Source organism: Notothenia rossii (assembly GCF_949606895.1).
Source record: "Notothenia rossii genome assembly, chromosome: 1".
NCBI classification, from domain to species: domain Eukaryota; kingdom Metazoa; phylum Chordata; class Actinopteri; order Perciformes; family Nototheniidae; genus Notothenia; species Notothenia rossii.
Window position 1 is genome coordinate 70,836,964 of NC_136912.1, and position 25,143 is coordinate 70,862,106.

General features: G+C 41.6%; 1 protein-coding gene across 2 annotated transcripts in view; it reads right to left on the minus strand.

Annotated features, from left to right (window-relative positions):
• The window catches only part of rgs8 (regulator of G protein signaling 8), a 67,138-nt gene that overhangs the window by 37,516 nt on the left and 4,479 nt on the right, over positions 1-25,143 (minus strand). Inside the window, exon 1 of one of the 2 annotated variants that reach the window (XM_079641810.1) lies at positions 16,490-16,626. The exons of the other annotated variant lie outside the window; for it this stretch is intronic. The gene's annotated coding sequence lies outside the window, so the exon portion shown is untranslated. Of the gene's footprint in view, positions 1-16,489; positions 16,627-25,143 lie in introns of those variants that run through there. 2 annotated transcript variants of the gene reach the window in all.

Below are 25,143 nucleotides of genomic sequence, written 5' to 3' on the forward strand. Positions count from 1 at the left end.
CTGTACCCTGTATGCAAGGGCTGGTTTGCCTTCACTAACTGTACGGAGGCTCAGTCACTGTTACATTTTTATATACAAAGCCATGTTAGGGAAACTTCCATCCTACATCTGCTCCCTGATCTCACGGTGAATTGTAAGTGGCTACTGCCTGAGATCGCATGCTGTAGTTTTATTAAATGTGCCAACTGCTAGGACTGTCTTAGGGAAGATAGCATTTAGATGCGCAGCTCCACTGTCTTGGAATAGTCTGCAATTGAAATGGAAACTGAGCAATCTGGTGCCCCTAAATGTTTTTAAAGCTCGGTTGGATGCTACTCAATCGGAAGCTGTTGAGGTAAATTGTAATCCCTGTAATGATGCTGTAAGATGTCCTTTTGTTGTTCTGTTTATGTTTTTTATGTTTCATGTGGAACCTACTTGAGCAGGTCTCCCTTGAAAAAGAGATCAATGATCTCAATGGGATACACCTGGATAAATACAGGTTTGAAATGAAATGAAAAGAGAACGTTATCCTACATTTCAGAAAAACATTCTGGGAACCAACATAAAACATCCCGCTGAAAACGTTTTAAGAACAGTAGGGCATAATGTTTTAACAATGTTATCTAAAACATCTTAAGAAGGTTATCACCAAACATTTCCAGAATGTTTTTAAAGAACATTATCCTACCTTTCAGAAGAACATTCTGGGAACCAAACTAAAACGTCCTGCTGAAAACATTTTAAGAACAGTAGGGCATAATGTTCAAACAATGTTATCAAAAACATCTTAAGGAGGTTATCAAAAACATCTTTAGAAGTTTATCAAAAACATCTTACGAAGGTTATCACCAAACATTTCAAGAATGTTTTTAAAGAACGTTATCCTACCTTTCAGAAGAACATTCTGGGAACCAAAATAAAACGTCCCGCTGAAAACATTCCGAGAGCAATGAATGGTAAAGGCCCGTCTACACTACAGGCATGAACAAATCTTGAAGCTGGGCGTGTCTGAAGCTTGGCGATTTTTTGCGAGCAACCAATCACATGAATCTCCCGCCCCCGACATACAAAGCAATAGCAATGTTAAAACGAAGTAAACTGGATATAAACTCTCCAAACAGGCGAAAAAACTATCAGTTTCACCCACTGTCTCTGCCACCTCCCTCCATGCCTGGTTCCTCCGGTTTGTATCCCGGTAAATAGTTCCGGTCGTAAAGAACCGGGTGATTTGCTACCGTAATATCTCGTTTGGAATATGAGGAAATGAACTGTGGTCTGGCTCTCCCAGCTTGCACGCGGTTTGATTGGCTGAGCTTGCACTGGCGGGATTTGCATAAACGGAATTTGATTGGCTGATGCCAAGCATCGAGCCTCAAAAGTTGAACATTGTTCAACTTTTGATGCCGATAGATGCTCGTGATGCTTGCAAAGCCATGCCATGCTCCCCACAATGCAGTTCGGCGAAGATTAAAAATCTTCTACGTCACCCCATTCAAGTGAATGGGCGAAGCGTTGAAAGCATTTTTTGATGCCTGTAGTGTAGACGTACCGTAACAAACATTTATAGCTGGGAACTCACACATGCCACCGCAAACATGCAATATCTGCTTACCTTATCATGAATTACGTGCTTTTTAGTTTTTTTCAAAAGGAAAATATGGTGACATCAGATTTCTTTTTAAACATCCTTTTCAAACAAATGCAACAAGTTTGTTTTTTAAAGCGCTCTAGAAATAAATCTGACGTTGACCATGACCGTGTTAATATTTGCCATAACAGGAACGTTTTATAAAAAAAGAATAACATGCTGAAAAGATTTTCAGAATGTTGCTTGGAGAATTTTTTTCATTTGTTATAATGTAACATTGAGGGAACGTTTTATAAAGAACATCTTTAATGTGTTACCCAACAACGTCCAAAACACATCCTTATAATGTTGCAGGCAAAACGTTCCACCTTTGTTAACATATCACATTAAAGGAACATTTTATAAAAAAAACTTTCTGTCATCTCAGGCCTTAATAACATCATCAAAACATCCTCTGAATGTTGCAGTTAAAACGTTAAGTCTTAGCTAACCTTAAACCTTATAGGAATATTATTTGAAAAAATAAACATCCTAAAAAGGTTATTTGAACATCAGATTAAAACGTTTCTTTAAAACCTTATTAGAACCTATAGGTAACGTTAGCCAAAGTTGTGAGAACGTTCCCCGCTTGCTGTGCTGACATTATTATAGAACCCAACAGACGTGGCACAATCAGTAGGATTACACTCCTCCGCTGTTCCTTTTACTGAGAACAAGAAGTGAAACACAAAACAGCATTGATATAACCAGGTGATTAAGAGGGAGTCTGGATAAAGAGATTTATAAAGCAGAATGTCATTTTGATGCAAATTCTGCTCACTATATTGCTGTCTCTGTGTTGTTTTTTATTACTGGTGAGTGTCAGACATCTGGCCACTTGTGTCCCTGAAAAAAAGGCTGACTGTTCATCATATGTTCTGCAGTAGTATATTTAGAAAGCTTTTAAATGTTTAGTATTATCCTTAACTAAAAGGAATCAGAATTTTTTTATTTATCCTGGGTGAAATTGTGTTTCATAACTGCTTCTTTTCCCTTCCTTTTTGAATGAAATAAACAATTTATTTTAATATATTAGTATAAGAAGTAAGAATATGTAACAAAACTACTCAATCATAACAATTCAATGAATAATAAGCTCTTGGTATGTGTATAAGCTTGAATGTGTTTGTTCAATTATATCCACCTCAATTAACATAATTGGGACAAAATACAAGGAAACAGTATATTGGACTGAAGACTTTGAACAAGTGAATCATGTTTCCTGTTATGCATCACTTCCTATAGTCAGATGTCCTTCTCTCCTCTGAGGCCTCCTGTGAGGACACCTGAGCACATTGCTCACCAACAGTCTGATAGGTCAATCAGGGATAAAGCTTCCCAGGGACTTTTCAGCACATAAAACCCTGATACTATTTTCATCTATTTCTTTTAGTCAGAATGGTACGATGATGTACGTTACAATGAATGTCACTTCCCTGCCGCGCAAGCCCTGCTCTATCTATTTATTTTGTATCAACCTAATCTGCTGCCTGTTCACCAGCTTCACCAGTTTATAATTTAATCTCCTAAAAGAATAGAAATGTACTGTGCAAGCCTGGCAGGCACATGGTGCATTATATATCACTGCAGCTTGTTTTTTAACACTGAAAAGATTGCCAATCCTCTATAAAATTATCACTATGTTCTGAATGTTTTCCCCTCCAACCGAGGTGCTCTCGTGTTCATTTGGGTTTTTGTTAATCTTGACTGCAGGTGTTATGTTTTTGCCTCATTTCTTCTGTCCCTGCATTGACAAACATGTACAGGCCTTTTTTTAGGTTGGAACTCAGTATTGAATTCACCAATTGCCTGATATTTTTTCAGGCATATGCTCCTTATTTTTTTTTATCGAATGTTGCTTGCACCAGTCATTAAAAAAGTAGCCCAAGTGTCGGTCAAATCTGTAAAAAATACGGACGAGTACAGTGTTCATTTAAAAATATTGTACACTATCCAAAGATTGACAATCTTTTGAGTGTAAGTCGATTTCCTGATTGCACATGATTCTCCCAATTGTGATTAGTTTAATACAAAAGATAAAGTTTAAGCTAACTTGCTACTTTAGAGCGTTGGGTAGTAATGAGTTGGGGTGCATATTACGGCCCGAGCAAATGTGTTACTGAGTAATTACAAATTAAGCATGCACAGATCATGTTCAGATAATTGAGTATGAACAGATCACAATAGCATTGGTCATGCCTTTTAGCACAATTGTCTCAAAACTCCTCAGCTGCAACATGTTTAGAATGTATGTTTAAGTGGCATGATAAGCTGATTGGCACATGCGATTGCCAGGAGATCTTTTTCAAAGGGACATTTACTGAATCCTTTCATCAAGGATTGTGTGCACTTCGTCAATTCCACGTTGTAGTCTTGCAGACCCAGAACATTTGGGTCGAGTGAATACAAATATTGCAATCGCTATTGACGTAAGCTTGGCTATTTACAAATCATGAAAGTGAGGATTGTCTCTATCCAATCAGTTGTTTGTCATATTTAACTTCACCAGTAAGTGTAAACTCTGCACAGACTTAATAAGAATAATTGATAGACTTAATTTGGTGCATATCAGTGGTAGCATTTACAAATGTATTAATTTCAAGTTTTAGGAATGTTTAATCCTTCCTTTCCAGGTTTTTACATAAGTCTTTGAATATTTGCCTAACTTTTCCTTTTCAGATTGTTAAACATTTTGAGAATTGTTTGATTTTTCCCGTAAGATTTTGAAATGAGATAATGATTGATAGTTGAAGTAATGTAATTATGTTATCATGCCATAGTCTTTTGATTTAATATGTAATGAAGTAAACGTGAAAGTAATCCTAAAATTGAAGACACTGCAATTTTGCAGATTACAGATTGATCAAATCACCATTGTACATTTTATACCTTAACTGTGAATTTTTTAGCTGGATCTCTTATGATCCTGATTTGATACCTTAGCTGGATCTCTTATGATCCTGATTTTATACCTTAGCTGGATCTCTTATGATCCTGATTTTATACCTTACCTGGATCTCTTAGGATCCTAAGTTTTAAATGCTTTTGACTAGTGATTGCCTTAAAGTAAATCTTTAAACTGCAAGCTGTTTTTTTTTTTTAAATGTTAAAACATATTATTTTAAAATATATGTTTTTGCTATTATGCATCTGTGTTTTATGTGTGTTCATTATTGTGCTTTTGACAAAAGATGATCCAAACACTGATGAGAGATGATTTTTCTATTATGATTGGCTCTTATTCTACTTTGTGATTGTTATTGATGTAATTGATGTTGTGTAAGACCACACTCAAATATGAAGATGCCTATTGATTTAAGTATTGACCAAATTATTATTAGACTAATGTTTTAAGGTTATCATAAATGATAAAAACAGTGAAACTGTTAGAGAATAATTCTCCTTTACTCCTAAGATATTAACCTTTTTGCCTGTTGATGTTTATGATCAACCCTGACTCTGTTATCTCCCTTAAGTAATGTGCTGCTGCACTATATGTTGATATTCCCAGTTTATGACCGGGCAACTCTCGGTCACAAATGGTTTATGATTGTGAGAACGCTGGCTTCGAGCCTAAGCACCACAGACAAGTGATTTAATGTATCCAGATGTTGGGGCTATCTCCAGTGTTCCCAGATGTTTACGTTATTTCCCCCAATATGTTGATTTAACTCTCTGTAAACTAGTTAAAAGAGCTATAGAGAGAGAGGTTCTTCAGAATGTATGTGGCAACCCTCCCGTGAAGTTAGAACCTCTGGCTGCTGTGACTTGTGATGTGAATTCTCTGGCCGATACTCATAATAAACCATCATTGTTTGACATCAAAGCTCCAACTCTCCTTGTGTCTCTCTGAGTCCTGACTCTCCATTGCTGCAGAAGTTTCCCTTACAGTGTTTATGCAATATGAAATCTGAAAACATTTATTAAAAAAAAAGAAAATAATACTTTATTCCGAGTGTACTTGCTTTTCTCTTTGGAAGTTATCACATAACGACATTGTAATACACGGTTCGGCTGCATTAAATATTACACATCTTCCGTAGTTCTTTTTTTATAGAGCCCTGATTAGAAGACTTCTGGACAAACTGGAAGAACTGCAACAGAAACTGAATATGTGACGTGAATCATAAGTATATCAGCAATTAACCTGTTAAGCCCGAGAGACCCCGGTACCGGGGCCCTCCTGCAACATCTTGCAGGAAACAGGGTCTGAGGGCATGTTCATCTAATAAACTATGAATGTTTTATATCCATGTAACGGAAAGAAACTCATCTAACTGATCTTTTTTTTTTTTTTAAAGAAACCCACAATGCTAACGCTGAGCCTCTGAATTAGCAACGAGCGAAAAATGCTAACAGATGAATGCACCGAAATTCACTCACAAAACCTTATTATTTAGCTTTGCTGCACATCCAACACATCGTTTCACATCGTGAGGAGACACAGAATCGAGGGGTACCCTTCATTATCACTCAATTATACGAACTCTCAGAGATAATAATAAGAACAGAGATCAAAACATATGGCGCTGGGTAGCTAAAAACGCTAACATGTCTCACCTGTGTGGTAGTCTGGTCAAAAGTGGTCTTCAATGGCATTAAAACGATAAAAACGCTGCTGAAGTTAATCCATAGGTTAATCCAATGTATCTGTGTCCCCTTGAAATGATTTCTGATAATCAATGAGCGATAAACCTGCTTTTCGGTTTTGAGATGTCAGACCTAGAGACAGCTTCACTCTGGAGCAAAACTGCGTGCGCGAAGCCCCCACCTTTTTGTTTTACCATGTGTGTGTGTGGGGAGATTTCCCTTAGATTCTATTGGCTCTAACGGTCAGAAAGAGATCACCAAAATCGACCCATTTCCACCCAAATCATCTCAGAGGTGGAGTTTTTTTGCTAAACCTCTCTAAAAAGGTCAAATGTCACTTGTTTTGCATCAATATTGATACAGGGTACTTATTATATGTTGTACTTTAGATTCCAAAAGCTTTTAGTCTACCTTACCATCATCCAAGGGTAGTTTTAACTTTATGTAAAAATATATTTTTGGACGGATACTATAATTTACAGTTTTTTACTATGTTCAATCTGAATTTTTTTTTAAATAAAAAACATCTATATTGATTCTGACTTCTCTACATCCAACTCAAAGGTTTATCATTACTTTAAGAAAAAAGATTATTAATGTAACCCTTTTAGAAGGGAAGATATGGTCATTTGTTCTGGGAATGTCATTTTCGACCCTGAGACCTGAAAAACAGGCTCACGGCTAAACTGGTTAAACAACATCTTCAACTTCTCTGTTTCTCCTTGCAGTATCAATACTAACTCGGCAGACTTTTATATTTGATCCAATTGGTAGATAGGTAGCGGTGCACAGCTGATAGACAGGGACATGTAGTTTTTAAAGATATTACTGATTTTTTTTTATTAAAGTATGCAAATACTGAGTTGAGAGAATAGTCAGGGGTTTTGGGTGATGGGCGACACATCTATGGATTCAGAATGTCAATAGCTTACCATTAAATGACGGATATACCTTTCTGTCTTTGATGTTTTACAAAAAAGATATTAATGTGTAGAAGTAAAACATGTCAAATAATATAGCAATATCCTGTAAAATTATGTGAAAACATGAATAAAACTACACGTCTTCAGATGTTATACATACATAAGTGTCCTACACTAATAATAAAAAGTATAATGTGTTCTGTTAACAATTTAAACTTGACAGTTTTTTAACCCGCACCGCCTAGTGGTTAAAGCACATTATTGATTTTTTTGTTGTTGAATATGTTATATTTGATGAACAAAATATTAAGAGTACATACAAAATAGGGGGAACGTAGAAGGTCAATGATAGAAATATAGAATATAAAATATCAAGATAAAATACTGTAAGTGATCTCAACTCATAAAACAGTTTAGTGCTGGATGTACAAATATATTAATAGGAGGATGTGCAAAACAGAAAAACGAATTAATCTTTATTTAAACATTAAAGAATACTTTAGGTTAAGGTCTTCTTTTGAATAAGAAAAAAGCTTTGGGGGTATCTACAGATAAATATTAAGCCTGGCAAAGTACTTAACGTCTAATATATTGCTTTCCTGCAATGTTAACTGTGTTGAAGCACTTATTTTAACTGATATTATACATATTAATTATACTCTTATAAGATGTTTGTAGATAGTATAAGAAAAGTGCAGAATATGACAGTTTAATGGTGGAGGTACACACACATATTGATACAGTAGATGTCTTGTAATGCACTGTTGAGGAACCTGCGACCCAAGTTTTTCCTCATTGCATAACTACTCCGTAGTTGTGTATATGATATGTCAATACACCTTAGAAAATCTTGAAATCTTGAAAGGGAAGTGCAAAATAGCCATTATATACAGTCTTTAATTAACTATTAGTAGAGAATAACGAGTAATGAATATGCTTTATAGGGATCTGCAGATAAATGTTTAGTCTTCTCAAGCACCAACTATCAAATATCTCGCCTGATTGTTGGCACTTGACAATCACCTTCCCTGAATTTTACTCAGCTGTAACTAAAGTCTGATTTAAGGGTTGTTTATATTTCACATCATAAATCAGAATCTACAAAGTAACTAAAATAAATGTAGTGGAGTAAAAATACCAGGTTAACCTCTGAATTTTAGTGGAGTAGAATTACAAAGTAGCTGTCATGTGCACTGCAAGAAACATACCGTGAAATTCACAGTATGTAACTGGCAGCAATTGACAAGTTACTTACTGTAAAATGAATTACAGTAAGTAACTTGTCAATTGTTGCCAGTTACATACTGTAAAGGGAATCACAGTATTTAGTTTTTATTAGTAACAGTGTAAAATGAAACATGAACAACATGAACATTAACTTCCAAGAACTGTATTTGTGTTAACGGTAATAGTGTTTTAACTGTAAAAATGAAACACAGTAATTAGCATTTACTTTATTTTGTATTACAGTAGTAGTATTGTAGCTGTAAAATGAAACACAGTAACTTCCAAGTGTTGTATTTGTGTTTACGGTAATAGTGTTTAAACTGTAAAATGAAACACAGTAACTTCCAAGCACAGTATTTGTTTTTACGGTAATAGTGTTTAAACTGTAAAATGAAACACAGTAACTTCCAAGTACGGTATTTGTGTTTACGGTAATAGTGTTTAAACTGTAAAATAAAACACAGTAATATTTAATTACTTTATTTTTTGTTACAGCAGTAGTGTTATAGCTTTAAAATAAAACAGTCATTTCCAAGCATCGTATTTTTGTTTAAGGTAATAGTATTTTAACTATGAAATAAAACACTGCCATTTAAAAAGCACTGTATTTTTGTTTACGGTAATAGTGTTTCAACTGTAAAATATAAACTTTAGTGCTAGCATTTTAAGTTACAGCATCAGTATTGTAACTGTAAAACAATTTATTTATTATAATACACTTCATGTCATGCTGGTAATTTACAGATTACCAGAGATTCTTGACACAATTTTAAAGCTCACCAATAACTGCAGGGAGACAGCAAACAATACATTTTAACAGTTTATCCTCAATTGTTGAACGGTATCAAGAACATGTATTTTCTTGTGCTAAATGGGTGAGCATACCATGGCTACCACAAATGTAGTCTTCCATTGCATATCCCATGTACAATTATCTTCCATGTCTTATAAACTGTGCTTAACTGACCAACAGCTGCAATTCCTACACTTATTAAATATTTTAATCTATAAAACAATGGATATTAATATCCAAAAACATGGAGATTGCATTTTTAAAACAGTGGCGATATCAAATCAACACAAAGAATATCAAGCCATTTCTTCTGCCAAGCCATTTTAGAGACGTGCTGTAGTTGAAAAGGTGTCACAACCTCGACACTAATTGGAGAACCCAAATGCACGACCCAGAGACACAGTCTCGAATGTAACACAAATTGTCTTTTTAATGTCAATGAACAGAAAAAGTAAGTAATGGAATAACACAAAAATAAAAACCTCACAAGGAGGAAAAAACGAATCACAACAAAAAGAGAACTTAAAATAAAATTAAGTCTACAAAAATAACAAAACCTGACAAGACTGGAAACGAGGCCTGGCACGACCACACGCGGGAAAAAACAAGACAAACTGACACAGGACAGGAGGGAAACAGAACTATTTAAACATGAGAAGAGTGGGAACAGGTGGAAACAATCAGACGCTGACGATGAAAAGGGAGGAAGTAACAGGGCCTGAAATGAGAGACAAGAGGTAAGTACAAAATAAAACAGGAAATGGAAAACGAGACACGACATGAAACACGGGGACTTAACTAGAGATGAATGAAATAAATAGACAGACCTGACATGATGTGAATAAACATGAAAACCTGACTAATGCATGAAATGACATACTTAATACATAAACATAACTAACACATTTGACGAGACACAACAAAAGGTACTGTTTGGCAAATACATTATCACTATTCTTAGATAAAACACAATATTTTAAAACACTTTGAATACAGTAGGGCAGGGGTTTTGAAAGTGTGGGAAGTTGAGCCTCCCTTCAGAGAACATAAGAACAGCCGCGCCCCTACTATGCTATTATAATTATAATTATTATTATTATTGTTGTTGTTGCTATAATGCAGGGGTATTATTATCCAGTGGAATGCCCTTACCTACTGGCCTAGTTAAATCAAAGTGGTTACTTTTTTTTGTCTGGGCAGTGTGTAGTTTTACACACCGTCTTATTTGACTTTCTCAGGACTTAAAACAGTTTTTTGGGGGCAGACCCTAAAAAAAAGAAAAAATATATTTCCACACGTAAGGTCATCATCTTAACAGTTGTTTATGCTCAACGAGTCATCCGTGAGCAGAGCATCAAGTTGGCATGCCTATAACAGCTGAATGCGGCGATTACCATCTTGTTCAGCAAAACGCCTCACAAATGTATTAAGATCTAAAGCTTTAGTGCATTTTGATTCAATGCTGAGTACCGCTAAACCTGACAGTCTCTTCTCTGTCATTGTAGACCGCAAATACCTCATTCCTTCCGTCTACTTGGGTCCGAATGCGCCATCCGGTTCAAATGAAATCGCAGCCAATCACGTTTCCTCGCTCGCGCCAGGGCCGGGGGAGGGGTTACAAGGCTCGCGTCTTGTGCTGCATTCACTTGTACTCGGACATTAGGGATTTTCCCTCATAAATGTCCGATGACCCACACATTTTATTTCAAAACAAAGCTGTCAACTGGGTTGGCAAGGCTATTTTTAGGGTGGCAACTGCCACCCTGGTAGATCCGCCCCTGCTTGACCGATACTAGCTTTTGATCAAAGTCAATGCGGAAAAGCCGCACTTACACAGGTAGGCGGAGGTGAAGGGAATGAGCACTTTTACAGCCTTTTTGGCGAGGGGGGAAACTCGGTCTCCACAGACAGCCAAAAGTGTGCAAGTGACGTTTTCTGCAAAACGCTGTCTCCTCTTTCCCTTTATGTAACTTCACGAAAAATCGATCCATGTTGCCGCTCGCATAAAGTTAGCTGGAGTTAACTAGCTAGATTTCACTGTTTATCGTTATTGTTTGCTCACGCTGCGCCTCCCCTGGAGCTCTCTGGCGCCCCCCAGGGGAGGCGCGCCTCACACTTTGACAAAATTGTTTGTATTAATTACTTTCTTTGTCTCTTGAGTTACCATGTCCATTGGGGGAGGTTATTTCCTGGTTCAGCAAAGGGCTTGGCCATGCACTGAGGACTCTTAAATACTGCAAGGAGCCAATTGGGACAAACCACCTGCTTCCATATTAAAGGGGGGGATATCCTTTTTTATTATGTTACTATTAATTATCCCTGGGTTTCAACTTGGTTTGGCCAAGCCACTATATAGGTTCTCTGGTTTTTCATTGTAGCAGCTCAGTTTGTTGAGTTTACACCTGTTAAGTTGATGCCATTTTCCATTGACCTCTTTTTTATAGGCCTACAGTAGTTATTAGAACTTATTGATTTATGATTTCTTCTGTGGATCTTTGGGTAAATAAAAAACCCAGACTATTTAAACTACTCCTGTGTCCTGTTGCCTTACTGCTTGGTCCCTGACAATTGGTCATCAGCTTTCTTCGAAATTGAGTTTCTCAATGTCGAGGAAGGCTGCTCCAGAGCCACTATTTCAAGGATGCTACTGTACGTCATCGAGTCCCATCGTAGGATTGTTCCAATGTCCAGGATGCTTGGAAACCTATCGAGGACGGCGTCCTTCGTTGCGGGACATTTCGAGGCTGCACATTTCGAGGCTGCACATTTCGAGGCTGCACATTTGTATCCTCGGCGGACTTAAAATCCCCACAATGCTTTGCGCACGGAGCAATTTCCCAAATCTTTGGCGGAAAATGTAAGGCGGGGCCTCTCATATGACGCACACCTGCACACTTGCTAGCATGTTCCATTCTTCGTTCTCTGAATGCCAGGAAGGATTGTTGCCTAGCCTCTTGAACGCGTTGTCTTTAAAGAACTCTCTTGTTATCTCCATCAGAACAACCTTCTGGATCCGCACCAGTCTGGTTTCAAGGCAGGTCATTCCACAGAAACTGCTCTCCTTGCTGTCTCTGAGGAACTGCACACTGCTAAAGCAGCATCCCTCTCCTCTGTCATCATCCTTTTGGACCTGTCTGCTGCATTCGACACAGTGAACCATCAGATCCTCCGTTGCACTCTCCAAAAACTTGGAGTTTCAGGCACTGCACTGTCCCTCCTCACCTCATACCTCAAAGACCGTACCTACAGGGTAACTTGGAGAGGGTCCGAGTCCGACCCTTGTCAATTAACTACAGGGGTCCCTCAGGGCTCTGTTCTTGGTCCCCTCCTCTTCTCCTTGTACACAAACTCGCTCGGATCTGTCATTAGCCCGCATGGTTTTTCATATACCACTGCTACGCTGATGACACCCAATTAATTCTGTCCTTTCCCCGCTCAGAGACCCAGGTCGTCGCACGCATCTCTGATTGTCTAGCTGACATCTCTCAGTGGATGTCTGCTCATCACCTCAAGCTCAACCTTGACAAGACTGAACTGCTTTTCCTTCCGGGAAAATATTTTCCCACTCTTGACCTAACAATCAACATCGGCACCTCTGTTGTTTCCCCGACTCAGACTGCAAGGAATCTGGGTGTGATCCTAGATAACAAACTGTCCTTCACTGCAAACATCGCTGATGCAGATACCCCCTTTACAACATCAGGAGGATACGTCCCCAGCTGTCCCAGAAAGCAACGCAGGTTCTGGTCCAGGCTCTTGTCATCTCACACCTAGACTACTGCAACTCCCTCCTGGCTGGTCTACCTGCATGTGCCATCCGACCTCTGCAGCTCATCCAGAATGGAGCGGCTCGTCTGGTCTTCAACCTTCCAACATTTTCCCACACCACTCCGCTCCTCCGCTCACTTCACTGGCTTCCAGTAATTGCTAGAATCCACTTAAAAACAATGGTACTTGCAAACCATGCTGCAAATGGATCTGGCCCTTCCTACATCCAGGGCATGGTTACACTGTACACCCCAGCGCGTGCACTTCACTCTGCATCAGCCAAATTTCGCTGCACCCTCGCTGTGAGGGGGACCCAAGTTCCCATCAGCAAAAACACGTGGGTTTGCTATCCTGGCTCCAAAAGGATGGAATGAGCTCCCCATTGAAATCAGGACAGCAGATAGCTTGCACATCTTCCGGCGCAGACTGAAAACTCATCTCTTTCGACTCCACTTCGAGCGATATAATTACTATCAAAGAACTGCTTACAAAGCACTTACATACTAATACAGGACTGGCTTATCTATAGCCAGTTGAGTAGCACTTGAAATGTTTGGCTCTATGAAACCTGATGTACTCATTAGGGTTGCCAGAAACTGACCATGATCAAAATCGATTATTCGGCAGCCCTGGCGAATAATAATCGATTATTGTTGTTTTGTGTCAGTTTTATCATCATAAAACTAATATCTATATATTTTATACTATACTTGCACTATCTTAGCATATTCATACACATAGCCGTGGGAATATGTTTCAAATGGGGGGTGCTGTGAGGATGACACCAGGGCCAGTTTTGACCAATTTGCTGCCCTAGGCAAGATTTTAGCTGGCAATGAAAAACCTCTACAAAAGACCACTACACTACAAACAGAGAAACGTATTGATATGGTGGACAGCTTATATAGAAAGGCTTCAAATGTATTTAGTATTGCATGAACATGTTTTAATTGGGGGGTGGAGTTCACATCCTCTAGGGGGGTCGGGGGTGTCCCCCCGTAAGATTTGTTTTTAAAATTTTAAAGTAAAATGCTTCAATCTGGTGCACTTTGAGTGCCCAATTACTAGAGACTGATCTAGGGGATACAACTCTAAAACACCCATATGAAAAAGATCGGTTTGCATTTTAATAATCAAATAATTATGTGAACATAACCGATAACCTACCATAGCCAATACAAAATAAATGTAGGCTAACTTGTTTTATTTTTGTGGTTCATTTATATCTTATTTTATCAGTTAACATTTATTTATTTTTGCATATTTTTAAATCTCTCCAGTTTTAAACAATATTTTTGGTTTACTGTCCTATAGTATACATTGGAATGATTTCAAACCTGTTTTTATTTATCCTAATAATTATAAAGGAGTGCTTTGGAAATATTTGTTTACATAAATTGTGATCAAAACGTTTGAGACCCACTGAGATAACTTAGACTAAAGTGAAATATCTAAACACTCAGAGTCCTTTACCTCACTGTGCCTCTCAGTCTGACAGGAGAGCTCTCCTCCACCCTGGTTGTAGAAACAGCTTCTTATATCCGTTAGCGCAGCAGCAGCTAACAACATTCCCCGCCGGTACCGGTGCACCCCCTCTCTCTATCTCTCTCTCTCTCTCTCACGCTGGCTGTGAGCTGCGGGCGCCTGATAAGCCAAAATCCCCCACTTTCATCACTTACTGCGCCCATCGTACAGGGCAAATGGAAAATGTAACCGGGGTGAAAAGGGTGTTATCTTTACTTAATTATGAATGTTGTTACATCAAGGCTGAAATTCATTTTTTTAAATGTAATCTTGTGGAAGTGCAGATCCCCTGTCCTCCACCAGGGGGTGCTGCAGCACCCTCAGCACCCCTACTTCCAAAGGCCCTGTTCATACACACTGTTAATACTGTTCATACTGCACATAGGCTACAGTGTATATCTAGTGTATTCATACCCCTCACTGTTTATTCATCATTCAATTCATTCTATATTTTATTCTGTAGATTCTGTACATTGCTTTTCACTTTACTGCTTTTTGCACTCCTGGTTAGAAGCTAAACTGCATGTTGTTGTCTCAGTACTTGTAATCTGTGCAATAAAAATAGAGTTGAATCTAATCTTGAGCAGGAACAAATGTATTTACTTAGTACATATCTGACATTAACGATTAAACACATTTGTGCATTCTTTATAAATGCAAACTGGTCAAGACCAGTGACGGTAGTTTTGAAAAGTAGTGGTTCTGTCTTTTACATGTAGGATTCAACCCCCCTTGTATTGATTTGTTTTAAAATGAACAGACACTTCAGTCATTCATTTGTAGTGGTATAATAATTGTGGGATTTCTATTGCATCCACTTCATCTGCAACAAAGAACGCCAACGCAATTTCCACCATTGTCAAGCCGACTCCGAGCTGTCGGACTTCAGGCGAGCTTTTTGAGACCTTCCCCGTCTGCAATCGGCTATTCTCGTCTACTTTCGAGGCGAGCCACAGCTCATCTCAAACAAGCCTATTTTTTCTGTTATCCGTTTTTGTCCCTAAAGTTTGTCGTTCGTTTTTGTTAATTAAACATTGCCAGACTATATTACTTCGTGTGGACTTTCTCTTTGAAAACGCGTCACAGCCTATAGCCAAGCTTAGCCTCTCTGCGACTCAAACTGGACTGGGAATTGAGCCGCCACATTAATAATAAAAATGATGATTATTACCTTACTTTTGTCTATTTTTATTCATATGTGTTGTGTTTTTAACCACTTAAGCCCTGAGCCTGTTTTTCAGGTTTCAGGCTCCAAAATGCCACTAACACAGCAAAGACTATATCTTCACTTCTAAAAGGGGTAGATTTATAATCTTTTCTCTCAAAGCAAGGTTACATCTGTGAGTTGGATGTAGATGTGTCAGAATCAATATAGATGTTTTTATTTTAAGGTAAATTCAGATGGAACATAGTAAAAACATGTAAATTCTAATGTCCGCCTAAAACAAACCATTGCTTATAGTGAAAATCCACCTTGAATGATGGGTTAGTAGATTAAAAGCTTTAGGAATCCAAACTATAACATATAATAAGTACCCTGTATCAAGATTGATGCAAAACAAGTGAAATTTGACCTTTTTAGAGAGGTTTAGAAAAATAAAGGGGTAATTGTGGAACCATCAGTTCCATTTGACCTTTTTCACTGTAAAAATCATTTAATTACTTAGAATTATCACTATAGGTATTCATTCCATCCAAATACAACTGTTGTGAAAAAAGGAAAAAAGGAAAAAAACATATGAAGCTCAGCGCAAGTTCAGGCAGGAAGACCTATCACTTCGTATTGCACGTCATGGCAATACTCGCTCCCTTCACTAATTGATAGGGAGCGCCACTCCTCAAGCTAACCTATCACTTCCCTCCATCCACAAGCCTAATTATTGCACCTGTTAATCCCTCTATATATGCTCTCCCCTCTTCCATCAGCTGTCTTCCAGGTGTCAACGCGCTAAGTTGGTAGCTTACACTCCTCTTACGCCTAAAAAACACTGGATACGAAAAAAACAAAAAAAACAAAAACAAACATGTCTAATTCAGACTCTTCAGAGATCCTACCTTTTTCGAAGGATCTTGATCCCGATTTCGATGCACTTCCAGAGGAAGCGTCAAACTCCTCAAGTCACCGTCGCCTCAGTTCTCGTCTGAGCGCCCGCAGTGGCTCTCGCACAGCAGAGGCAGAATTCCTCGTCGCCCATCTCCGCAAGCAGGGCATCACCCCAGCCCTCAGATCTCCTGCTTTCCCAGCTCCGTGAGCTGTCGGACCAAGCCTCCGGTGCGGTCTCCCAGCCCAGGCCAGCAGCTCCAGCCCGCCCCCCCGGAAGAGGGCGAGGGCGCTCTCGCGGCAGCGGGGGCAAAAGGACTAAAAAAGCGAGTCCTCCAGGAGCTGGCTCGGCCAAGAAATCCTCCACTCCTCAGGCTCGCTCTAGCGGCGCTCAGCGGCGCTCAGCGGCCCAGCGCCGCCCAGCCCAGCGCCACTCAGCCCGGGAGCTCCGGCACTCAGCCCCTCTTCGATGGCAGCCTAGTCAACACACTGCAATCTCTGGCAAGTTCTATGCTCCTAATCAACGCTCGCCTCCAGTCCATGGAGAGATGCCAGGCCGGAGCTTCAACCTCTGCGGCGGCCCCGCCGGGTCAGGATTTTGCATTAGGCAAGGTAGTTCCTTCTCACTCTCAGGCTTCCGCCCTCCCGGCTCCTCCCTCAGGTAGGCCCTACATTCCCCAAGCCGCTAACATCTCCTTACGGCTCAGAGCTAAGATCCTCGACGGGAAAGACATTAATTTAGTCAGCCTTATTCTGCCGTCCCCGGAGTGCGACAAAGCCATCGCCTCGGGAGGAAGCATTACTGCGGTATTTAAATCTGCAGACCCCCGGCTCCTCAAAGACCTTTCTATAGGGCAATTTCTGGTAGCTTTTAGCATCTTCCGCGATGCCCTCTGCGCAGTTTACCCTGAAAGGAGATTGGAGTTAGATGCTTATCTGGCCATGATCGGCGATCTTCACATCAAATACGGGAAATCCGTGTTTTACCAATACCATAAAAGCTTCTCTAGCAAAGCAGCGCTGCACTTAGCTCATTCTAACATCCGCCTGGACTGGTCCGTGCTGGATACCGAGCTGCTCGTTATGGCTACCGGCGGGCAACAAGTCGTCTCGTGCATCAGTTGCGGAGCGCAGGGCCACACCTCTCCGCTCTGTCCTTCAGTGCCTCTCTCCGGGTCTAACGTTTTCCCCACGCAGTATTCTGGGAACAATAAACCAAACCGTCAGGTGATCAAACAAGGGGATAATAAGATTTGCGTTTCTTTTAATGAGAACATGTGTTCCTACCCTCATTGTACTTTTTTCATATTTGCAGTACCTGCAGGGATGCTCACCCGAGGTCAGTTTGCCCCAGGCGCCGGCCCCCCTTCCCGCGCCACAATCAACGTGGTGGAAAAACCTCTTAAAACATCACCCCTCAACTTCCATTAACACCACACATTTAGCAGCTGCGCTTTCGACTCACCCAAATCCTGTGTTCGTTGATTATCTTTTGTCAGGGCTCTCTCAAGGGTTCAGGGTAGGGGTCCTTTCCAAAAAACCTGCAGTCAGCCACCAAAGAACCCACCGTAGTCTCTCAGCTCATTCAAAAAGAGCTCCACAAAGGATATTTAATCGGTCCTTTCCATTCCTCTCCGTTCCCAGTGTTCCGGACAAGCCCAATAGGGGTCGCTACACGCAAATACTCTGAGAAGAAAAGGCTCATCTTCGATCTGTCCGCTCCTCGCGCTGGCCCGTTTTGCAGCATCAATAGCCTTATTCCCCCAGAGTATTTTTCTCTTCATTACGCTTCAGTTGATAATGCCATCAAGCTCATCAGATTTGCAGGGCAAGGAGCGTGGCTCTCCAAAGCAGACATTACTGACGCGTTCAAAATAATTCCCATTCACCCATCTCAGTGGCACATGTTCGGTATCAGATGGGAGTCCAAATTCTACTTCGCTGTCCGTTTAACCTTCGGGTGCAGAAATAGCCCTTGCATCTTTAATTCTTTTTCCGAAGCCCTCTGCTGGATCCTCCTGAACATCATCAGAATCCCCTCCGTCCTGCATCTATTGGATGATTTCCTCCTCATAGATCCCCCTCGGGACAACTCAGGCGCCTCTCTAGCAAAACTCAAACTATGCTTTCAGGAGTTAGGTGTTCCCCTCTCAGAAGAGAAAACGCTAGGTCCCACCACACGCCTGGAGTTTTTGGGCATTACACTCGACTCCGTAGACATGGAAGCGTCTCTCCCCACGGACAAACTGCAGCGCATTCGCGACATTACAAAGTCCTTCTGTGAGCAACAAGTTATCACCAAGCAGCAGCTGCTCTCCCTGCTCGGGCACCTCAACTTCGCCATGCGTATTATCCCTCAGGGGCGCTCTTTTATTTCCCGGCTCCTGGATACAGCGTCGGCTGTAGAAAACCTCCATGACCACGTCTTCTTAGATGAAGGCTGCCACTCTGACCTGCGGTTCTGGTCCCTCCTGCTCGCACACTGGAATGGCGTCACCTTCTTCTACGACGACCTCGTGTACTCCTCCGACTCCATGAGATTCTTCACGGACGCTGCCCCATCCGTGGGTTTTGGGGGTTTCTTTCAGGGAGAGTGGTTCGCAGGCTCATGGCCTCCGGCATTCCCCAGCCATGCCTCTTCCTCCGCTCTGCATGAGATCTTTCCGATCGCTGTTGCCTGCCACGTGTGGGGTCACCTCTGGCCCCGGCAGCGGATCTCAGTACTCTGTGACAACCAATCAGTGGTCGGAATTATTAATAAAGCGCGCTCCCCGTGCCGTGACATTATGCCGTTCATGAGAAGCATCACGTGGTCTTCCATCACCCACAACTTTCTCATCTCCGCTCGTCACGTTCCCGGCCACCTCAACTCAGTGGCTGATTCCCTCTCTCGTTTCCACTTCCAGACATTCCGGAACCTCTGCCCAGAAGCCAGCGCTCAACCCGTCAGGATTCCTCCCCTGCATCTTCTCTCTCTCTTCTAAATAGAAGCCCCCTAGCAAGGCACCTCGGATCCGCCAGGTTTTTCATGAGGAAGGGCTTAGCCGCTTCCACCCTTAAAATATATGATTTCGCTTGGAGAACGTTCGCTTTATTTTGCTTTTCCGTAGGCATTACACTTAAACCTGTTCTCATCTCCACCGTGTGCGCCTTCATGTGCTGCTGCGCCACTGATCACCACCTCAAACCCCAATACATCCGGGGCCTCTTAGCAGGAGTTCAGTTTAACATTCACTGTTCCGATCCCGGCTTTCCAAGCCTGTTCACAAACCAGTCAGTCAAACTCATTCTCAAAGGTCTTATTACAACTTTTCCCCCTGCCTTAGACCAGAGACGTCCTATTACACTCTCCACTTTACGCCTTATGCTCTCCAAACTTAGAAGTGGGTTATTCTCCCCTTATATCGATGCACTACTTGATGCTTTATTTCTCCTAGCTTTTTATGCTTTCCTCAGACCAGGTGAATTTACCACAGCTTCTCTAACGTTCGATTCCAGTCGAAACGTCTGCTTGTCTGACATATCCTTTCACGCCAGCCATTTTAGCTTACATCTTAAGCACTCCAAATGCGGCGGCGCCTGCTCCGTCATCGCCGCCCGCAACGACTCCCAGTTCTGCCCTTATAAATCCATGATCAAATTCCTACAGCTTAGACCTACCTCTAATCCCCTCTCTCCATTATTTCTTATCTCAGGGAATTTTCCCTTAACTCAACGACAGTTCAACCACTATTTAAAGCAAGTTCTCATGAAATGCGGGTTATCCCCCCTCCTATACACGGGGCATTCATTTAGAATAGGTGCAGCTACTTCCGCTGCTAATCAAGGCGTCTCATCCTCATCCCTGCAACAACTCGGACGGTGGTCCTCCTCCGCTTTCTCATCCTACATTCATCCGGACCTCAGTGCCGTGCTGGCTATCCAAAGGTCTCTCCAACCTTAAATTGGTACGTATGCATATAACTGGTGGTGGTTCTTTAGCATGTCAGCACGTATATTCGCCCCGCGGCTCATGCTTATCTTGACATGTCTAACCCTGTACGTCCAGGTTGTAACCTTCGGGTCCGTATTAAATGTGTCCCTGCTAAGTCAGGTTGCCCCGTATGTCCGGAAAGCCCTGTATGTCCAGGACGCCCCGTACGTCCAGGATGCCCCGTACGTCCGGGATGCCCTGTATGTCCAGGACGCCCTGTATGTCCGGGAAGCCCTGTATGTCCAGGACGCCCTGTACGTCCAGGATGCCCCGTACGTCCGGGATGCCCTGTATGTCCAGGACGCCCTGTATGTCCGGGAAGCCCTGTACGTCCAGGAAGGATGCCTAGGAGGCATTAGTATGTCTAAAATCCCCACATGCACTAACCTCTCATTTCATTCATAGATCTCCACTGCATACCACAAGGTAAGATTTCATCACGTTCAGTACTCAATACTTTCACTTCTTTTGGGGGTTCATCGGAAACAGTTCTTTTCCTTACCGAATGATATCCTACAAAACCTGGGCTTAATCGCCAAACACCATTTTATTCACTGTTATAATCTGTCATCATTATGTTTCATTTATATAATGTGACCCGATAATAAACATGTATTCCATACATCACGTCTCTCCTGATTGAAATGAAGCTCAGCGCAAGTTCAGGCAGGAAGACCTATCACTTCGTATTGCACGTCATGGCAATACTCGCTCCCTTCACTAATTGATAGGGAGCGCCAGTCTTCAAGCTAACCTATCACTTCCCTCCATCCACAAGCCTAATTATCGCACCTGTTAATCCCTCTATATATGCTCTCCCCTTTTCCATCAGCTGTCTTCCAGGTGTCAACGCGCAACCCTACTCCACCCCTTCGCCTCCTGCTTCCAACTCAGGGCCAAGCTTAACCTTCTCCCTTCCAACCGGACCTAACCACTTATCACCACCACCAGTGTCTAGACCCAGGGGGGTTCATCGGAAACGGTTCTTTCCTTTCCCGAATGATATCCTACAAAACCTGGGCCTAATCGCCAAACACCATTTTATTCACTGTTATAATCTGTCATCATTATGTTTCATTTATATAATGTGACCCGATAATAAACATGTATTCCATACATCACGTCTCTCCTGATTGAAACTCTGTTATCCTCTTAGGCCCCACAATGCTAACAGTGAGCCTTTGGATTAGCCCCGAGCGAAAAATGCTAACCTATTACTGCACAGAAAATTATTCCTAGCTCCCTTATTACTTATCCTAGCTGCCCATGCAACACATCGTTTATGATCATAAAGACCTCAGCGCTCAACCCGTCAGGATTCCTCCCCTGCATCTTCTCTCTCTCTTCTAAATAGAAGCCCCCTAGCAAGGCACCTCGGATCCGCCAGGTTTTTCATGAGGAAGGGCTTAGCCGCTTCCACCCTTAAAATATATGATTTCGCTTGGAGAACGTTCGCTTTATTTTGCTTTTCCGTAGGCATTACACTTAAACCTGTTCTCATCTCCACCGTGTGCGCCTTCATGTGCTGCTGCGCCACTGATCACCACCTCAAACCCCAATACATCCGGGGCCTCTTAGCAGGAGTTCAGTTTAACATTCACTGTTCCGATCCCGGCTTTCCAAGCCTGTTCACAAACCAGTCAGTCAAACTCATTCTCAAAGGTCTTATTACAACTTTTCCCCCTGCCTTAGACCAGAGACGTCCTATTACACTCTCCACTTTACGCCTTATGCTCTCCAAACTTAGAAGTGGGTTATTCTCCCCTTATATCGATGCACTACTTGATGCTTTATTTCTCCTAGCTTTTTATGCTTTCCTCAGACCAGGTGAATTTACCACAGCTTCTCTAACGTTCGATTCCAGTCGAAACGTCTGCTTGTCTGACATATCCTTTCACGCCAGCCATTTTAGCTTACATCTTAAGCACTCCAAATGCGGCGGCGCCTGCTCCGTCATCGCCGCCCGCAACGACTCCCAGTTCTGCCCTTATAAATCCATGATCAAATTCCTACAGCTTAGACCTACCTCTAATCCCCTCTCTCCATTATTTCTTATCTCAGGGAATTTTCCCTTAACTCAACGACAGTTCAACCACTATTTAAAGCAAGTTCTCATGAAATGCGGGTTATCCCCCCTCCTATACACGGGGCATTCATTTAGAATAGGTGCAGCTACTTCCGCTGCTAATCAAGGCATCTCATCCTCATCCCTGCAACAACTCGGACGGTGGTCCTCCTCCGCTTTCTCATCCTACATTCATCCGGACCTCAGTGCCGTGCTGGCTATCCAAAGGTCTCTCCAACCTTAAATTGGTACGTATGCATATAACTGGTGGTGGTTCTTTAGCATGTCAGCACGTATATTCGCCCCGCGGCTCATGCTTATCTTGACATGTCTAACCCTGTACGTCCAGGTTGTAACCTTCGGGTCCGTATTAAATGTGTCCCTGCTAAGTCAGGTTGCCCCGTATGTCCGGGAAGCCCTGTATGTCCAGGACGCCCCGTACGTCCAGGATGCCCCGTACGTCCGGGATGCCCTGTATGTCCAGGACGCCCTGTATGTCCGGGAAGCCCTGTATGTCCAGGACGCCCTGTACGTCCAGGATGCCCCGTACGTCCGGGATGCCCTGTATGTCCAGGACGCCCTGTATGTCCGGGAAGCCCTGTACGTCCAGGAAGGATGCCTAGGAGGCATTAGTATGTCTAAAATCCCCACATGCACTAACCTCTCATTTCATTCATAGATCTCCACTGCATACCACAAGGTAAGATTTCATCACGTTCAGTACTCAATACTTTCACTTCTTTTGGGGGTTCATCGGAAACAGTTCTTTTCCTTACCGAATGATATCCTACAAAACCTGGGCTTAATCGCCAAACACCATTTTATTCACTGTTATAATCTGTCATCATTATGTTTCATTTATATAATGTGACCCGATAATAAACATGTATTCCATACATCACGTCTCTCCTGATTGAAATGAAGCTCAGCGCAAGTTCAGGCAGGAAGACCTATCACTTCGTATTGCACGTCATGGCAATACTCGCTCCCTTCACTAATTGATAGGGAGCGCCAGTCTTCAAGCTAACCTATCACTTCCCTCCATCCACAAGCCTAATTATCGCACCTGTTAATCCCTCTATATATGCTCTCCCCTTTTCCATCAGCTGTCTTCCAGGTGTCAACGCGCAACCCTACTCCACCCCTTCGCCTCCTGCTTCCAACTCAGGGCCAAGCTTAACCTTCTCCCTTCCAACCGGACCTAACCACTTATCACCACCACCAGTGTCTAGACCCAGGGGGGTTCATCGGAAACGGTTCTTTCCTTTCCCGAATGATATCCTACAAAACCTGGGCCTAATCGCCAAACACCATTTTATTCACTGTTATAATCTGTCATCATTATGTTTCATTTATATAATGTGACCCGATAATAAACATGTATTCCATACATCACGTCTCTCCTGATTGAAACTCTGTTATCCTCTTAGGCCCCACAATGCTAACAGTGAGCCTTTGGATTAGCCCCGAGCGAAAAATGCTAACCTATTACTGCACAGAAAATTATTCCTAGCTCCCTTATTACTTATCCTAGCTGCCCATGCAACACATCGTTTATGATCATAAAGATACAGAATCTATCGGTGCTCAGCTAAACACTGAAAGATACAAACTTGCGACGTCATCAACAAAAACGTAAATCAAAACAAGTGGCGCTAGGTAGCTACAAAATGCTAACATGGCTTACCTTCGTCTTTGTCTGGTCTAAACTGGTTTTCAATGGCATTAAAATGATAAAAACGATGATGTAGTTAATCCATAGATTAATATCCAATGTGGCTGTGTCCCCTTTGATATGTTCTGATAATCTATAAGCAATAAAGCTGCAATTCCGTTATCTGCTGTCCGCTCTGTGCTCCTTGCGCCCTGGGTCCTGCAATTCCTGCTTCCTTAAGTATAGTAAACAATAAGTAAAGTCTGCTGCGTAAAGTGCTTACGCTGGCTGGCATTCTTCATACTTTACGCAGGACCATATCACTGGAACCCATTGGTCGATTTGGGTGATTTACACCTTTTTCTTAACCATTACATCCAATAGAATCGATGGGCAGTTCCCAAATCCACGTAAACATTACCATTGCGGACTTAATAGAGAAGCAAACTAAGCACATCTGAAAGTACAAGCCTGGACAGCAAAACTTTATACCCAGTATATTGCCATAAATATGATGGTGGATTATCAGTAAAAATGTCTACGTGACACAAAGACATTGGATTAACCTTGAGCAGCGTTTTTATTCCGGTGAACACAACTTTTGATCACAAATCAAAAAAGGTAAGACGTAATTATTGTCATATTTATGAAACCGGATGTTGTTTACTTTCTCTTTTCTGGCTGATAGCTCCACAATTTGGGGTCATAGAGTGATGACATTACATGTGTGGAATCTGTGGAGTCTCAGCTTTAATCGGATGTCTTGTTTGTGCAGTGACGATAAGTAATAAGGGCATTGCTACCGTGAGTGCTGTGCAAAAGTCCGTTAGCATTAGTTAGCATTTTTTTGCTCCATGCTAATTCAAAGGCTTGGTATTACTCGTGTTTCTTTTAGCTAAAAATGATTCATATTGTTAGTTAGCTGAGTTTCTTATCGTTAAAAGGGTATGGAACATTAATAGTTTCATAAATGTTA